Here is a 17,383-nt window from a genome sequence, read left to right on the forward strand (position 1 = left end):
TGGCTAATCTATATACAACAAAGTTGATGAGGATATATAATGGGGAAAAAACATTCTTTTCAATAAATGATGATAGGATAATTGGACAGCTGTATGCAAAAGAATGAAACTGGACCACTTTCTTTCACCATACACAAAAATAAACTCAAAATGGATTAAAGACATAAATTTGAGACCTATGACCATAAAACTACTAAAGGAAAACATAGGTAGTAATCTCTTGGAAATCAACCTTAGCAACATGGATGCTCTTCAGGCAAGGGAAACAAATGCAAAAATAAGCTATTGGGACCTCACCAAACTAAAAAGCTTTTGCATGGTGAGGGAAACCATCAACAAAGCAGAAAGGCAACTACTGAATGGGAGAAGATATTTGAAAATTATATATACAGTCAGGGATTAATATACAAAATATATAAAGAACTCAGCAGGTGATGGGTATTAAGGAGGGCATGTGTTGTGATGAGCACTGGGTGTTATATGCAACTAATGAATTGTTAAACACTACATCAAAAACTAATGATGTACTATATGTTAGCTAACTGAACATAATAATAATAATAATAATAATAATAATAATAACTCATACACCTCAACAGCAAAAAAAAAAAAATCCAATTTAAAAATGGGCAGACTTGAGTAGACATTTTTCCAAAGATGACATACAGGAGGCTAACAGACACATGGAAAGATGCTCAACAACACTTTTTTACCAGGGAAATGTACATCAAAACCACAATGAGGTATGACTTCACACCAGTTAGAATGGCTACTATCAAAAAGACAAGAAATAACAAGTGTTGGTAAGAATGCGGAGAAAAAGAAACCATTATTGGTGGGAATATAAGTTGGTACAGCCACTGTAGAAAACAGTATAGAGTTCCTCAAAAATTAAAAATAGAAATACCATATGATTCAGTAATTCCACTGGGTACTGAATATTTACCCAAAGAAAATGAAAACACTAATCTGAAAAGCTATATGCACTCCTATGTTTATTGCAGCATTATTTACAATAGCCAAGATATGGAAACAACCCAAGTGTCCATTAATAGATGAATGGGTAAAGAATATGTTGTATAGAAATAGACAATGGAATATTACTCAGCCATAAAAAATAATGAGCTCTTATTTGCAACAACATGGATGGACCTAGAGTGGATTATGATAAATGAAGTAAGTCAGACAGAAAAAGACAAATGACATATGATTTACTTATATGTGAAATCTAAAAAATTAAACAAATGAACAAACAAAAAAAAGATGCTTAAGTACATATAACAAACTGCTTATTGCCAGAGGGGAGGTGGGTTGGGGGGAATGGGTGAAATAGATAAAGGTGATTAAGAGGCACAAACTTCAAGTTATAAAATAAATAATTCAAGGGGATGAAAAGTACAGCAGGAAGATATAGTCTATTATATTGTAATAACATACGGTGACAGGTGGCAACTACATTTGTCGTGATGAATACTATATTTTAATAATAAATTCTTTTTAAATCCTATATATCATGTGCCCTCCTTAACATGTTATCTGACGAGCACTGGGTGTTATACACAATTGATAAATTATTGACACCACATCTGAAACTAATGATGTACTATAAGTTAGGCTAATTGATTTTAAATAAAATAATAATATAAATAAACAAATAAATAAATAAAGCCTATATAATTAAGAAACATGGGAACATTGTAAATTGTAAGAGAATACTTTATACAAATATAGTATAAAATTTTTATACAAATATTTTTAATATGAAAATGGTAGATGTTTTATGTAATAGTTTATGATAAAATATAAATGATCAAGACAACTTAATAGGAACAAAATGTCTTAATAGGTCCATAGCTATGGACATTGTTTTTCAGATTTCAAGGAAGGTCTAGAATCCAACATTGTGTAAGTCTATCTTTCAAGTGTCAAGGAACAGATATTTCCCATGCTCTCTAAAGCATTTTAGAGTATTAAAAAATAGGGAATGCCATTTTAAAACATTTAATGAAACAAATACATTCTTATTATCAAAATTTGGTTAAATATAAGAGACAAAGCTGTAAAAAGAAAGCTACACAATTTTGGTTGTAAATACTGGATCGGCTGAGGAGGGAATCCTAACCAACTGAATGCTAACAGAACATTATCAAATACCAATTCAGGTCATTGGAAAAAGGATGATTTCTTTTTTTTTTTTTTAAGGTTTATTTGTTTATTTGGGTGGGGGAAGGGGCAGAGTGAGAGGGAGAGAATCTTAAGCAGACTCCCCACCAAGTAGGGAGCCCAATGCAAGCCTCAATACCACGACCCTGATATCATGACCTGAGCCAAAATCAATAGTTGGATGCTTAACTAACTGAGCCACCCAGGTACCCCAAGGGTAATTTTCTAGTAAATATGTTGAGACTCAGGTTCATACTGAAACAAAATAAATTAGATCCCAGCATATAGCAAGTTGAGCACTCTAAATGGACAAAATTTAATTGTAAGAAATGAAACTATAGAAGAACTAGAAGAAAATTTAGAAACACATTCACAGAAATTTGGAGTGGAGAGAAATTTATAAGTATATTAGCAAAGAAGGGTCATAAATTTCTATTGTTTTAATTTCTCATTACCTGCCTATTTCAACATAATCTTGTTCAGCTCCCACTGCTTCATTGAACCTGTGTCCTTAGAACCATAAGTCAGCTCCTCATTGCTATCCTCAAAGGCCCTTGTTTCAGCCCTCCTTGTCCTTGTATTCTCTGTGGCTTTTGACATGTTTCCTCCTGAAGTAATCCTATCAACCTCTGGGATGAAACAGCATTACCTTTACCCTTTGTACTCACTGTCTCTTTGGTGACCGCTCTTGTCAATCCTTTCCCCCAAAACACAAGCTTTTTATAAGGTTGCAACCTTTGCCCCTTTTCTCAACTAATACTTTCTCTTCTGGGAAACCTATCAACTCTTAGTAATACCTGAATTATCTATCATTTCTAGAAGGATGACTCCTATATTTTTGGCTATCATTGACTCTTAAGATGCAGGCCCACCCATGTCTCCAAAGGCCCAATTGATACATCACATGAACATCCCACCATTGCTTCAAACTCAAGAGACTTAAAATAAAATCCCCCATCTGCCCTAAACATGTGCTCACTCACATGACTTTCAGTTCATAGGTCTCACAAACCCCCAGACCTGATATCTGAAACCTGCTCTTCAGAACTTTAGGTCTAGCTCTAATCTTCATTTAGATTAGTTAGCTTGGCTTTTTGAGTATTCTTAGTCTTGATTTCCCTACATGTAGAATGGGGTTAAGGTGAAGCTAAAATGAGAAGGTGAGGTCATGGATGTTACTGTGATCTGTAAATTCAGACTGCTATGCGCATATTATGTACAATTATTTTCTCACTCAGCCTAGAACATGGCATTTAATAGACACTCTAAATATTTGCTGACTTAGTGAAATAGTGAATGAACAAAGGGTTGAATTAATGCAACCTGTACTTCTTTTGAATGCCTATAGCATTTACCGTATGCTATATCATCCTTTTGACTCAGATTATGTATTACCCAGTCTTTTGTTAGGTACATATTCACTATATGTGTCCTGACTTCTTCAGCAGACATTCAGATTCTTGGGAGTAGTTGCCTTCCTTATCCTTCCTTGTTGTTACTCCCAGGGCCCAGCAAAGTCCTTATACATAGCAGGTATGCACTAGTAGTATTTGACTTTAGATCTCATTTATAAGTCTTATGTATATATCAGCTAAATTTTTCCATTAAAGGGAATCAATGCATGTTATTTTGTAAGCCTGTATTCTTCGGGATTTATTTATTTATTTATTCATATTTTAAATCATGACTCAACCTTGTGGTTCAGAAACTAACACCAAACAGTGATTTTAATGGCATGGTGAAATAGGGTTTAGTCAGGCCTCTTCACTTTTCAGATTTGCTTCAATTCAGTCATAAAATTCCTTCCCTGTTGAATTTCAATGGCCAAGGGCATCTTCACTTTGATATGTATAATTTAATCAAGCTGTCCTGGCTATGTTAAACTAATCTAGGTGTGGAATTGCAACTACAGATTGTACCAGAAGTTGGAGCATTTTTTTTTCTTTCTTTATTCACGATGGCATTTCCACACTCAAACGAACAACAACCTTGCTGTCTTTTCTCCCCCTTTCTTAGGAAAACTTGTTCCCAGAGGGAAAAACAAAGCAAAGAAACAGTCCCCACACACTGGCCAGCAGGGCAATTATGACCGAAGGGGAAATATGTATGTGTCAAACTGCACAGCCTTTGGGTTATCTCGTCTCTGTGAAGAATATTTTACAGTTGGATTTGAGTGGGTGAAATTGCTCTATCACCCACAAAAGTATTTTTATTACCAACTTCCCAGCAGACTTTTACTCATGCCTCTGTCTGTATTACTCTGAATATTGGCACATTAAATGTACTAAGGTTTAATGAAATAGAAATGAATGAATGATGGACACTTCTCTGTCACGTTTGAGCCCAACAGGGTTTTACATCTCATAAGTTATAGGTGACTGCCACAGGCTAGACTCATCAAATACAGATGAGACACATTGAATACAGATGTCATAGGCCAAAGGCTCAGTATATTTATTAGTCTGAATGACTCTTTAATTTCCCTTTCTGGAATAAACTCCTCCAGGGATGTGGCTTAGACAATATTCAGTCCCTCATAACTTATTTTTAAAATCATCCAATATAGAATTTTCAATAGAGAATTCTCAAGGGTTTCACTATGAAAAGCATAAGTTATTTTTTAAAAAGCATGTTATAAATCTGTACTACTTTTCTAGGGCTGCTGTAGCAAAATACCACAAACTGACTGGTTTAGACAACAGAAATTTGTTTTCTCAGACTTCTAGAGGCCAGAAGTCCAAAATTAAGTTGTCAGCAGGGCCATGCTCCTTTTGAAGGCTCTAGGGAAGATGGGTTCCAGGCCTCTCCCCTAGCTTCTGGTAGTTCCCTGGCTTTGTGGAAGCATAATTGTGATGTTTACAATCCCTGTGTGGGTGTATCTCTGTGTCCAAATGTCCCCTTTTTATAAGGACACTAATGACCTCATCTTAATTTGATCACCTGCAAAGACTCTATTTCCAAATCAGGTCACATACACAGATCCTGGTAATTAGGACTTCAACACCTTTTTCAGGGACACAATTCAACCCATAACAGCCTCATGCAGTCACTGCTGTAGATGCCCTTCTTTGAGGCAGAGGAACAAAAGTCAGCTTGAGCACCACAGGGATCCAGGCAATCTTGGGACTTAAAGCCTCAGAAATGGCAATGACTTCCACTGTCCTGAATCATAATTCATAGTTTTAGGTTATATCACATTTGGGTTTTTTTCTAAAAAGTAAGCAAAACTGTCTAAAAATGGAGAAATGTTGATCTACAAATAACCATACAAACTAGCTTTTTCCACTTGTATTACCATGAGAAGAAAGATTTAGGCATTACCAGCTACACCTGAACGTTATTGGATATTTTAGAAAATAAAATAAGCAGAAAAGATGCAACTCTACCTGACATTATTTCTTAGGGGAAGGAGACAAAGCCCTTCAAGTTAACAGGATGCACACCAAAGTAATAAAGGACAACATTTTGAAAAATGGACTTTTGATGTTTTTACAAGCCTAACACTTAACATTGTGCAAACTTTCTCCTTTGAGATATTCAGGTAGAACAATTTATTTTCTTTTTCATTTGGATGTTCTCTAGAACACTGTATTCAACTCTAACCGCATATTGTGATTCAAGTGGTTTCTCAAGCTAAGTACATTTATGATAACAAACACAATTAATGTTTTGTTCTTCCCATGTGCCATGCTTTGTCGTAAATTGTGTATTAACTCACTTAATCCTTACTGCAACCCCTGGATAAAGCATCATTGTTAATCACCATTTTATAGAAGAGGCACAGAGCTAACTTGCCTAGGGCCACATTACTACTAAAAAGTGGAACTGAAATGTGCAACCAGAAAGTCTGGTTCTAGAGGGTTGGGATATTAACTTCCAAATATCTAATTTTTAAATGTTCCAGTAAGCCAAACTACAAAAACAAAAGTTCTTCTTTTAACTATCCTTTTGAAGTTTTCTTAGATATTACTGCCACCTAGATGAAATTGTTTACTAAAACCAACATTATAGTTTTTCATTCACCACAAGTATAAGCTTTCTAGTTGTTTATCTTCACTGATTTTTTAGTTTTGTTTTTGGCTTTATGGTACTCTTACCTGGGTAGACCTGACTAAAGGAAGGCTGTTTTGGGGAATAAGGTTGGTAGGCTGGTTACTCATATAATCCTCTGTGTGTGTGTGTGTGTATGTACGTATATGTATATGTACATATATATATATATATATATATTCAGTCAGAGAAGCAGAAACACATACACACACATGCACACAGATTTATTACAAAGAATTCACTTGTGTGATTGGGGTGGTTGGCTGAGTAAGTTCAAAATCCGTAGGACTGGCCATCAGGAAAGGCAGATCACAGGGGATGGAACTTACAGGCTCAAGTTGAAGCAGCTGTCCACAGGCAGAATTCTTTTTCTCAGGGAATCTTTAGCCCTACTATAAGGCCTTTCAGGCAGATTGTCCCGGATAATCTCTCTGAGTTAAAGTCAACTGATCATAGACATTAATTACATCTGCAAACTCCCTTCATAGCAACACCTAGATTAGTGTTTAGTTAAATAGCTGAGGATTATAGCCTAAAGTTGACATGTCAACACACACATTTTTATATATTTATGTACACATATACAATATATATTTGTATGTACATGTTTATAGAGAAAGAGAGAGAGAAGTTATTTTTTCCATTTAGAATTAGGTTCTTGGATTGTATAATTAATAATACAAAAAGACAGCTTTGGGCATTGTCAAGTGGAACCACTTCTTAATGAGAAAAGGGCTTTTTTTTTAAAGTTTCCAAAGAGGAACTTTTATCCAAAGCTTTGTTTTCAAATAAAAGTATTCAGATGAAGAAGACTTAGTTGTAAATTCTTCTAGGAGAATTTTAAAAATTGCTAAGTTTCTCATATAATTTTACTTACAAAGTCTTTCCAGGAAAATATCCTATGATGCAAACCAATTTAAGTATTACCAGTTTATGGAATAGTCTGGACTTGGTGGGGCTCTGACAGAAAACAACTTTTCTTCCACGTGGCTTTCCAAACCGTCTCTTTTGGACCTCCCATTTACACCCATGATATCTCAGGCAGATCTCATAGCTTTTCCAGTCACTTGCAATCCCATTCTCTGATATTAAGAAAACCACTCCAACCTCTTGACCTCTCACCCACTAGCTGCCTCCAGCAACTTCTGGATGGGAAAAGGGAAAGAGAGAAGAAGTCTGAGGTGACTGGTGCTATTGTTTCAGCAGATGTCCAGATGCTAGCTCTTCCTGTCATGAGATCCTTCAGAGACCTCTGCCGCTGTACTCTTCCAGGTCACAGGCTTCACTTTCAGTCTGGCTTAGTTGACTCTCCCTCACTTATGCTCTAAATAGTGTGAACTCCTATAGCTGGGGTTGCTTCCCCTCCTCTGGCAGTGCTCTAGGAAAGTGTCCTTTCAGGATGGCTCTAGTCCAGCCAACTTTCATGAGATCTACCTAGCTCATGGGAACATTCAGCATCTAGGGTAACATACCATCTCCAAGGTAGCCTTTCATCCTTGCTTTGCCATTAGGGAAAGCTACAGCCAGCCCCCGGATGGTAGGCTACTGTAGACAAGTGACACACACCAGGCACTCCAAATTCTAGGACATAAGATTAGGTCCTCCCAAAACTTTCCAAGAGCATTCTCTTCCCACTTTCTCTTAAGCCCAGGAAGGGGCTTGCCTAGATTTGATTTAATCCAGGTGGTGAGCTATTGGCTCCTTTCTTATAATCTCCATACATGGTGCTTTTCCTAAAGCATCAACTGTTTGGCTTGAGTGGGGGCGATAAGCACAGACCTTCCTACTAAGCCTATAGCATTCTTCCAAGAAATCCACCCCTAATCCATCACCTCCATCTCACCCCTTTTCTGGAGGTGAATGATAGGTCACAGAAGCACTCTCACCATCTCTTAGCAAGGCTGAGTGCATAGTCTAGCATCACTTTTTAGAATGCATGGATGTTTGACACTGTTGACTTTTGCTTGGAGCTTTAAGCAGGACTGTGGTCTATGGGATATTCCCACTTAACATCCTTCTATAATTTAAGGAAACAATTATATTTTGAATAATAAAAAGTATTTCTTTACCACTTAGTCTTTGATGTATCAGTGCATGTTGCATCTACAAGCATAGTTCTGAAGTAGAAATTCTTTTCATGATATTATGAAGAGAAACTTTTGTCTGTTCTTTAGGAATAAAGTGGAATAAAATATGTTCATGCTTTGGGAATTTGTTGTGTCATTTCTGGGCTTGTTGCAGACTGAATGTTTGTGTCCTCTAAAATTCCTATGTTGAAGCCCTGACCCACAGTGTGGCTGTAATTGGAAATGGGGTCTCTAAAGAAGCAAGTTTAAATGAGGTCATAAGTGTGGGGCCCTGATCTGATAAGATTATTGGCCTTATAAGACCAGAGAGCTTGCTTATTCTCTCTCAACCTGTGTGTACACAAGAGGTCATGTGAGTGTGCAGTGAGATGGTGACCACTTACAAGCCATGAAAAGAAGGTTCAGAATGAAACCTACCTGGCTAGCACCTTGATTTTAGATTTCCTAGCTTCCAGAACTGTGAGAAATAAATTTCTGTTATTTAAACAACCCAGTTTATGGCATTTTGGTATGCAGTCTTAGAAGACCTTAGAGGGCAATTCACAGCTCCACTTGCCCATTCATATTTTCTCTTAATAATTGTGTTTCCTGGATCACTAGATTAAGAGGTCTCCATCATCGTACTAGATCTAATCATAAATGTTGATCCTATAAATACAGTCTTAATGACACATTGCCTCTAAGAAAAAAAATATATACATGTTACAGGAAGAGGATCAAATAGCAAAGAGTCAATTCAGCAAGTAACTCACTTACCAGTTAATCCAAATTGCTAGCAGTATATGAGAAAGCAGACTTAATTTGGGAGCAGAGAAATTGAAGTACTAGGAAGGATAGAGTTAGGGCCTCTATTGGACACTGTGCATAATATCTGTGTGAATTGAAAAAGGCAACCATTCTGTGAGTTTTTTGAAAAGTTAATTTATTATTACACAACCAAACCCATGGTACATAGTCTAGAGAAATAGGAATGTAGGCAGCTGCCTCCACTGGCATCATTATGTGACTGCAACCAAGGAGGGTGATGAGTGGTTGTCTCCCGTTGTTATTTCTCTCTGTCAAAATTAGTCCCACTTATGGTTCATCATACTGGATGATGATTTTAAAAGATTCTGTCAAAAGAGAATCTCCTCTACTACTCATTGAAAATACTATTCATCCTTTCTAGTTACTCAATGCCAAATCAACTCTGGTTCAAGACCAAAGCTAATATTAGAAGAAAAAAATTTTCAAGTGTTTGTTTATTTTAAAAGAACAAAATCTACCCTAGGGAATAGTGGAAAGTGTAATCCTTCTCTCCACAGGGGTGTGGTAGTAGGTGTTATATGAGGCCAGGCCTGAGAGAAAAGACAAGGAAAGGTTTTTTCCCATTTTCAGACTAGCCATCTGTGACTTAGAAATAAAAGTTAAAAAAATAAAAGTCTTTAGGAATCTTTGGCTTTCCTTTTGCCAATATCTTTGAGTTCACTTTCTGTTCAAAATATAAAAGGGCCATAATTATTTCCATGTCTGACTAATATGCACTTGTTTGTGAAGGGCTATAATTCTGTAACCCATGTGGATCATGGTCTTGGTGTGTATTGAAAGTAAAAAATGAGAGCTGTTTTCATCCTGGCTCCTCTGCTCACTGAGTCACCATGTCCTTGGGCAAGTTATTTCCTCTCTGTGTACTCGCTTTTAAAAACAGAGAGATAATAGTGTTCCTGACCTCCTTACCTCACTGAGATGTTGTCAGCATTAACAAGCAGTAGACCCATATTTTTAGAATAGGAATGAAATTGCTTAAATTTTAAAATATTTTCCCTCCCATAGATTTATTTTGTACATTTTAAAATTCCTAAATGGGTCACAGTGCAGATTTTGTGAGGCAAAGGGCCTCACAAAGGCAGAGTTATGGTTGACTTTGTGGGACAAATCATTGGAATCTTTTTAGCTTCCTTATGAAGAGGACAAAGACTGATGATATTTATTTATTTTGGAGACTTTTTTCAGAAAGTAACTTACCAAATAAATTTTAAAAATCATAGAATGAGCTAAAACACATTGTAATAAAAATAACACTAAACTAAGAGCTGGGGGGAGGATCTAGATTCTAGATCTTGATTACTAACCTACTTAAGTCGACTTAACTTCCCTAACCTTGGTTTTTAGTGTGAGAAATGAGAGCAGATGATAAGTTATTAGGTCTAGGATACTAAATTGAACAAGATTCAAATGAAATAATATATGTTTCCCTAAAATGATAAAACACTGTGCAAACACTTTAGGTTTTATTGCTACTGCTGAGCCAACCAACCACTCTCTGGTCACCACAGCATCACCTCATCTCCTTCAAGGACAGTGGTTACACCAATTTTCTTGGGCATGAAAACAGTGCCAACATGTTCCACATAATTAGAGTTCCCACCCAGCCATTTTTCACTTTGACAGGGAAAAAAAAAAAAAAAAAAAGGAAGGGCAGGGCTGTGTTCCATGGTTAGGCCAACCTTTGATTCAGATGTGAAATGAAAGCTTTGAAGCAGAGGTGATGGGTCTGTGCTGGCTAGGGAAATGAACTGTCTCCTTCCAAGGAGCCTTAAGTTTCCCCTACTTCAGGGTGTGTCGGCAGAGACACAAACAGACAGTCAATTTTCCATACAATAAGGTTTGGAGTGTTGCCAGTCTAGTCAAGGGCTGAGGGAAAGGTTTGTGGAAGAAGGCTTTCAACATTTTCAAACATTGGATGGCAAGAAAGCATTTTTTCTGGATGACATATAAGGTCTCTTCCAACTCTGAAGCTCAGTCTCTGAATCAGCAAATTATTAAATTAAGGAAGAACACGGAGTCTCCTTGACCCCTTTGTCCCCTGTTTGAGATCCAAGCATTCTGAATCATCTCAGAAAATAACCTATATTTTCAGACTACCAGAGTTTGTCAGCCTTCCTTAGCCACTCCAGGCCATCCTTACAATTCTTTGTTCTTTATGTGCATTCCTCTCAGTTGCACAGTTAATGATCTCTTTTCTTGTGCCATTATCTGTTATTTCATGAGGACCTATCTTTATAACCAGATAGTAAAGTCTGTGGGTAGACGAATCATGCTTCTGGCTTTTCATGTCACTTTGTAACCTTAATTTCCTAAGACTCCCACTTGGTGGAGTCAGCCATTCCAGGGTAGGCCTTTGTGTGTTTTTGCCTTTCTTTTATTGGTCCCTGAACATCACTCCCCATGACTGACAGTCACACGTTTCCTTTGGTGCTTTACATTTCCCCTCCTTCTATGTTTTATGTTTCCAGACACATGAGTGACATCCACAGACCATGTACAGAAATGCCCTCTGGGAAGTGAGCCCTGAGATGCTGGCCATGGTGGGCCTACATGCTACAGAAAGACTAAAAATATACTCAGTGTGGAAAAAATTGCAACAATCACCCCATGGTGAGAAATAAATATTGGTGATAGATATAGAAGGCAGGGAAAAAGAGAAACTATTTCTCAAAAGTGAGTATCAAGTGACAACTGTGCATTATTTTAACTATGAGGTGATTCCAAGAGCAAACACAGAACAGAGAACTTTTAGAAATTGGGGTTTTACTCCCCTGTTTTTGCCCTACCACTTTCTACATTTGCTTCATGCTCTTCAGAGTAGATTACCCAGGTCAAAGAACATTCAGTAGGGGATAGGAGAGTGAGAGAAAAGGAGAAGCAGAAAAGAAGGGAAGACCAGTCACTCTGAGCTGTTCAAAACACTATGTATATCTTCCTTTCCACTGGCACTAGGAAAATGGCTGCTAAAATACTGTAAAAAGCTAATACTTTTAGCCCTTTGGATGGAATACAGTGGACTAATAGTTCAGCTTTACGTAGCAGTTACTGAGACAAGGATGAAAGTACCCAGGGCTAAGGACTAATTTAGCCTGAGGATGTGATAGACTGATGACCCCAAATGTTCACAACTTATTATCCATGCCTTTTGCAATATGCCTTTGCATATTTTCCCTTTATTAGGTGAGATCTATTTTTTCACCTCTTGAATCTGGGCTGACTTTGTGACTTGCTTTGGCCAATAAAATGGCACAGAAGTGATGGTATGCTAGTTCTAAGCATAGGCCATGAGAAACCTTGAATGTTTTACCTTTTCTTCTTGGAATTGGCCTACCAGCAGAAAGATAAGACTAGGTTGGCCTACTGGATGAAAATAAACACATACCCAGTCTTCCACCACATCACCCAAACTATCAGGTGGCCACATGAGTGAGATCCTGCTAAAACATTCTATTCCTAACCAACCCAACAATACACGGAAGATGCATTAGTGAACTTAGCAGAACTAAGCAGTGATCAGTTAAGCAGGGCCCAGAGCTACCTAGCTAGCCCATAGACTCATGAGCAATAATAAATGCAGTAAAAGAGAATACAGAGTCTTTCAATCAGTAGTTTGGCCAGGCATTTTGCCTACGGGAAGAGGCACATACATAAATCTGAAGATAGCCAGGAGCCTAAGAAAGTAACTTTCAGAGTTCATTCTTTTACCAGGGCTATTGGGAATATGGAGTGCATTGTTTCAAAAGCAGATTCAAAGCCCCAGAGAGCATGTTTAATAATAATAATCTTAAAAGCTAACAAATGCTTATTTCAAGCCACCATCTTCTCTGATTTCTACAAACATGAGATGCTATTACCCTGGTTTTAGGAGCAGATGCTGAGGGTAAGAGAAGGTAGGTAGGTACCAGGAGCTAAGAAGGAAACCATGGTTGTCTGATGCCAAAGCTTAGTGTATGAACACTGCACAATAGTGTCACACTGGGGAGGTGGCAGTATTGTCACAGCTTGGTCCTTGGCAACCAGGGACCAAGGTGTGAGGCAACTGTCCTATCCACAGTGGAAATGGGGTTTGGGGTAACTAGGCTTATTCAAAGTAAAAGGAGACAAGGGGGCAGCTGGAAAGAAGGCAGCTGTGTAACACCTGTCAGATGTTATTGCAGCAATAAACAAGTCCAGCAAAATCCTGCTTCTCTCCAGAGAATATTTGTCTCCATGGTGAAATAATGCAAAACTGGGCAAGAGGCAGTCAGAACCCAGGAGGAGGGGGGACTCAGGGTCACAGAGGCTTAGCAGATTGCTCTTTACTCTCTGCCTCTGACTCATCAATCCCAGAGGAGTAGCACTTGCTTGCTTCAGCTTTCCTAGTCATCTCAACAGGCAACAGGAGAGGGGGGCAGCACTGGCAAAAATCTCATTCCATTGCAAAGCTCTTAGATTTGATTGGGGATTTCTCAGTCCCCCCTGTAAGCATGGCAAAATGTATTTACCCATTTTCTATATGTTTCACCTACCCAGTCCTCGAATGCTCTGAAATATCCTTTTTTCAAGAATCAAGTTATGAATTTATCCCTTTGTATAGAATTAATAGCTAATTTTACTATTAACAACAACTATGAGATATGTATTCCCATTTTACAGATGAATAAATTGAATTTTGGAGAGGGGGTAAGCAACTTGCCAAAAATCATAAAGCTGAGTCCCAGTCAAACCTAGGTTGGCAACTGTCAGAACTCATGCTTTCAACTCTTGTCTATTGTCTACTATGACTAGTATGCCAATAGAACTTTTTTTTTTTAGTATGCCAATAAATAATCTGGATGTCAGAGTCAAGGGTAAGACTCATTTTGAATTCTTGTCTATCTTCTCTTTAACTAACAACTTGGGCATGGCACTGAAGATAGAATTCTAGAGTTGTCAGCACTCTGACAGTTAAGTCCTGTGCATCTTAAGAATTATTTCCCTTCCAACATCATCACACTTCCAGATTCCTTATAGCAAATTTCAATTCTGCTGAAATGCAACAGCAAAACCGTTAGACTTTTTCTGGTGTTTACAGTTTATTTTTCAAAATTAACACTCAGGACACAGATTCCCATTTATGAATCAACCCCACCAGTGTTTTTCTGAGCTATACTGGAAATTTGGGATATGTCTTCACCCAACCAACCTGGTGTTGGTTGGGACACAGGAACAAGATAGGGTGCGCTCAGCCAAAGGATGCAGCTGTGGGGGGAGGGGCTGGTCAAGAGACTGAGCATGTTCTGAGGATTATTTTCTTACACTCAATTCTGTTATGGTGAGTTTCTATGTGTTGGATGCCTGGATGGCAGGTGGAGGAATATGGATGCCAGATCTCCATAAAACTCATCATTTTCTTATCATTTCCTTTTTCCTATGCCTTTGTACTTCAGACAGAGAGTATGTTTGAAGTTCAAGTTTCTGTCCATCACAAGTCTCACTGCATATGACCACAGCATAGTGGACTAGGAGGGCATCCAAGTCCTCTATTTCAATCTTCTCCAAAGCATGGAGTTTACCTACTTCACTCTTTTAGGGGATATATAATTTCTGTTCAAATATTTTCAGTGACAGACAATTCATTAACTCACAGTACAGTGCAATTAATTATTTGAATCATTCAGTTTACCAGTGTGACAGATATTTAGGTCTCCTCTATATGTCAGGCATTGCCCAGAGATGATAAAACATCCTATGCTCAGGAAACTGATAGTCCAACATTAGAACCATAATCAGCCTCCCTTTAGCATCTAACTAACCCTTGTTTTTTTGGTTCTCTCTTTTCAGGTGTCACAGGGTAAGTTCAGCTTTAGACACCCGTCCCTGCAAAGTAATGATCATATGCCCCTGGAAGAAACTCAATGTGAAGTTACTATCAGTCAAATACATCTTCTTGACAGTGAGTTGTAAAGCCTTTTCTTTTTGACAAGAGAGAATAGGAGAGTAGTTTCTGACCAAGAAAAAATAGGAAGGAAGATCTACTAGTGCTGAAAATGTTTATCTATGGCTAGACTTCATTGATTTAGCATCAGTGTTGACTGTGCTAAGGAATGTGAAAAGAATAAGATTTGTTATTAGCACACCCCTAGGTGCTAATGACCAACACTGAATCTTCCATGACTTCTACTGACCACTTTCTACTTCTTAAAATTTCCTTTTCCTTTGCCTCTGTAATTCCTCCTTCAAGCTTCATTGGCTTTTTCTGCTGTTTGGATACTGTAAAAGTTAGTATTCTCCACTGTATGAATTTCATCCCCATCTTTTCTCATACTACAAGTTCTCTCATGTGGCTCCCATGGCTTCCACCAAATCTAAAAGTTCACAACTCTACTCTTCAATTTGTATCTGCAGCCCTTGTCTCTCTCCTGGGTTCCACAACTGTATTGCCAGTTTCCTAATCCACTGTATTTCCTTTAGGCACATCAAGTTATTCCCTTTTCCTGTCCCCTTTTCAATCTAGCAAGCTCATATTCATCTTTCAAAATTCAGTCCAAATGTTATATCTTCTGGGAGATGTTTTCTGACTCATCCAGGCAGTTATTAATGTCTTCCTATGGTGATTGGTCAAAAGTATTGTGCATCAGACATTAGACATGCTAGATGCTGTGCTGAATAATGAATGTACCGCATTTATGAGAATTGAAAGTCTGTACTCCATGGGGTATATAATCCAGAGAAGAAGACAGAGATTGTACATGTAATTTAGGTATATTGACTGTTATAAAGAAGCTATGTGTTATGGTTATCTACTACAGCTAAGGCTGTCCAATGACACATTTTATATCTGTGAAATGTCCTATATCTGCACAGTCCAATATGATAGCCACTAGCTACACATGACTAATGAATACATGAAACATGTCTAGTGCAATTAAGAAATTAAATTTTTCAATTTATTTAATTTTAATTGATTTAAATTTAAATATCCAGCTAGCGGCATCTATATTGGACAATGTAGTTCTAGATGTTGAGGAAGTTTTCTCTGAAAAATTGAAATTTATTATTTTTGGACCTGAAGGGATGAATAGATCTGAAGGGCAGGTGAGAGGTGGAAAGAATAACAGAATATAGCACCGTAAAGGCCCCAGACTCACAAGTTCATGTTCCTCTGTTAATCCCACACCCTACCCCTTAGCTTTTGTAAACTTAAGATAGTGTAAGTTCTCAACATATTTGTTATTATTACTATTATTTTTTTTAATTATTTTATTCTGGTTTATAAACTTCTTCACAAGTTTTATTATGTCATTTCTCCATTTGTCTACTGTTAACCTCCATCAATTTCATAAAAGTGGGAACTGTCTCAAATTCTTTTCTATTCTGCTACAATATACTAAAGAGTTCTGTGCAGGCAAATTCACTCTCCATCTGAAACATGCTACATTTTGAGGGAATTAAATTTCAGTGAAGACCTAAATAGTCAAATGATAATCATCTCCACACACCAAGGTTCTGAGCCTTACAGCTCCCAAGGTCAAAGCATGGAGTTAAGCTAATCAATTCTGAGAACTTTCAGTTAGTGCTTAAACTAAGTGTTATGACTCATGTTCTCTATAGTCTTGGATTCATCTGCAAGCCACTATGCAATGAGAATTTTGCCTCTTACAAGAGATTTAATCCCACCTCACACCCAACTCCACATTGCCATAAAAAAGAAAGCATTCCTGTGCCTTTTGTACTATACAATTTTACCTTGTTCCAGTATGCTTTTATATATGACATAGGAAAGGTGTGGGCAAAGGAAGTGCTATTTTAGAATACATGTTTATCAACACATAACTGGTGTACTATAAATGCTGGAGGAGCTGTTTTTAACATAGTAAATTCCTGAGATTACCTGCCAAAGTCAATAATGCAGGTGGCTTGGCAATCTGATCAGCTGACTTCACAACCTTACCCCCAAACCTAAAGAGGAGCTTCAGCTTATTTTTAAACAGCAAAATCCATCCAGATATCTGTATAAAGTATGAGGATCTATGGACAGATGAGAAGAAATTGGATACAGAGAACTGAAAAAGGGAACTATCAACAAACTGCAGATGAGAGAGAGAGGCAGAAAATGACTAACAAGACCACAGCAAGGTCCTTCTCACTACCAAGACTGATTCTGCCAACTTATGGTCAAGAGAGACTTCTCACCAAAATTTTATCCAGTGTTTAAGACCTAGTTCAAATCCCATTTACCCCACAGATCTACGATGACCTGTTACTGCTGAAACCCCAGGATTTTTTTTTTTTAATTTGTAGGTTGGCACTTAATT

At 37.6% G+C, this 17,383-nt stretch overlaps 1 long non-coding RNA gene across 1 annotated transcript in view; it reads left to right on the plus strand.

The window, feature by feature from the left end:
• LOC118000848 overlaps window positions 1-16,100 on the plus strand; it is a 290,116-nt gene extending 274,016 nt beyond the window's left edge. The window contains exon 4 of the long non-coding RNA XR_004676581.1: window positions 14,910-16,100. This is a non-coding gene — a long non-coding RNA (uncharacterized LOC118000848). The remainder of the gene's footprint in view (window positions 1-14,909) is intronic.
• Window positions 16,101-17,383: the final 1,283 nt, after the last annotated feature.

The sequence above is a fragment of the Mirounga leonina genome, unplaced genomic scaffold, assembly GCF_011800145.1.
Source record: "Mirounga leonina isolate KUSES-001 unplaced genomic scaffold, KU_Mleo_1.0 Mir_53, whole genome shotgun sequence".
Classification (NCBI taxonomy): Eukaryota; Metazoa; Chordata; class Mammalia; order Carnivora; family Phocidae; genus Mirounga; species Mirounga leonina.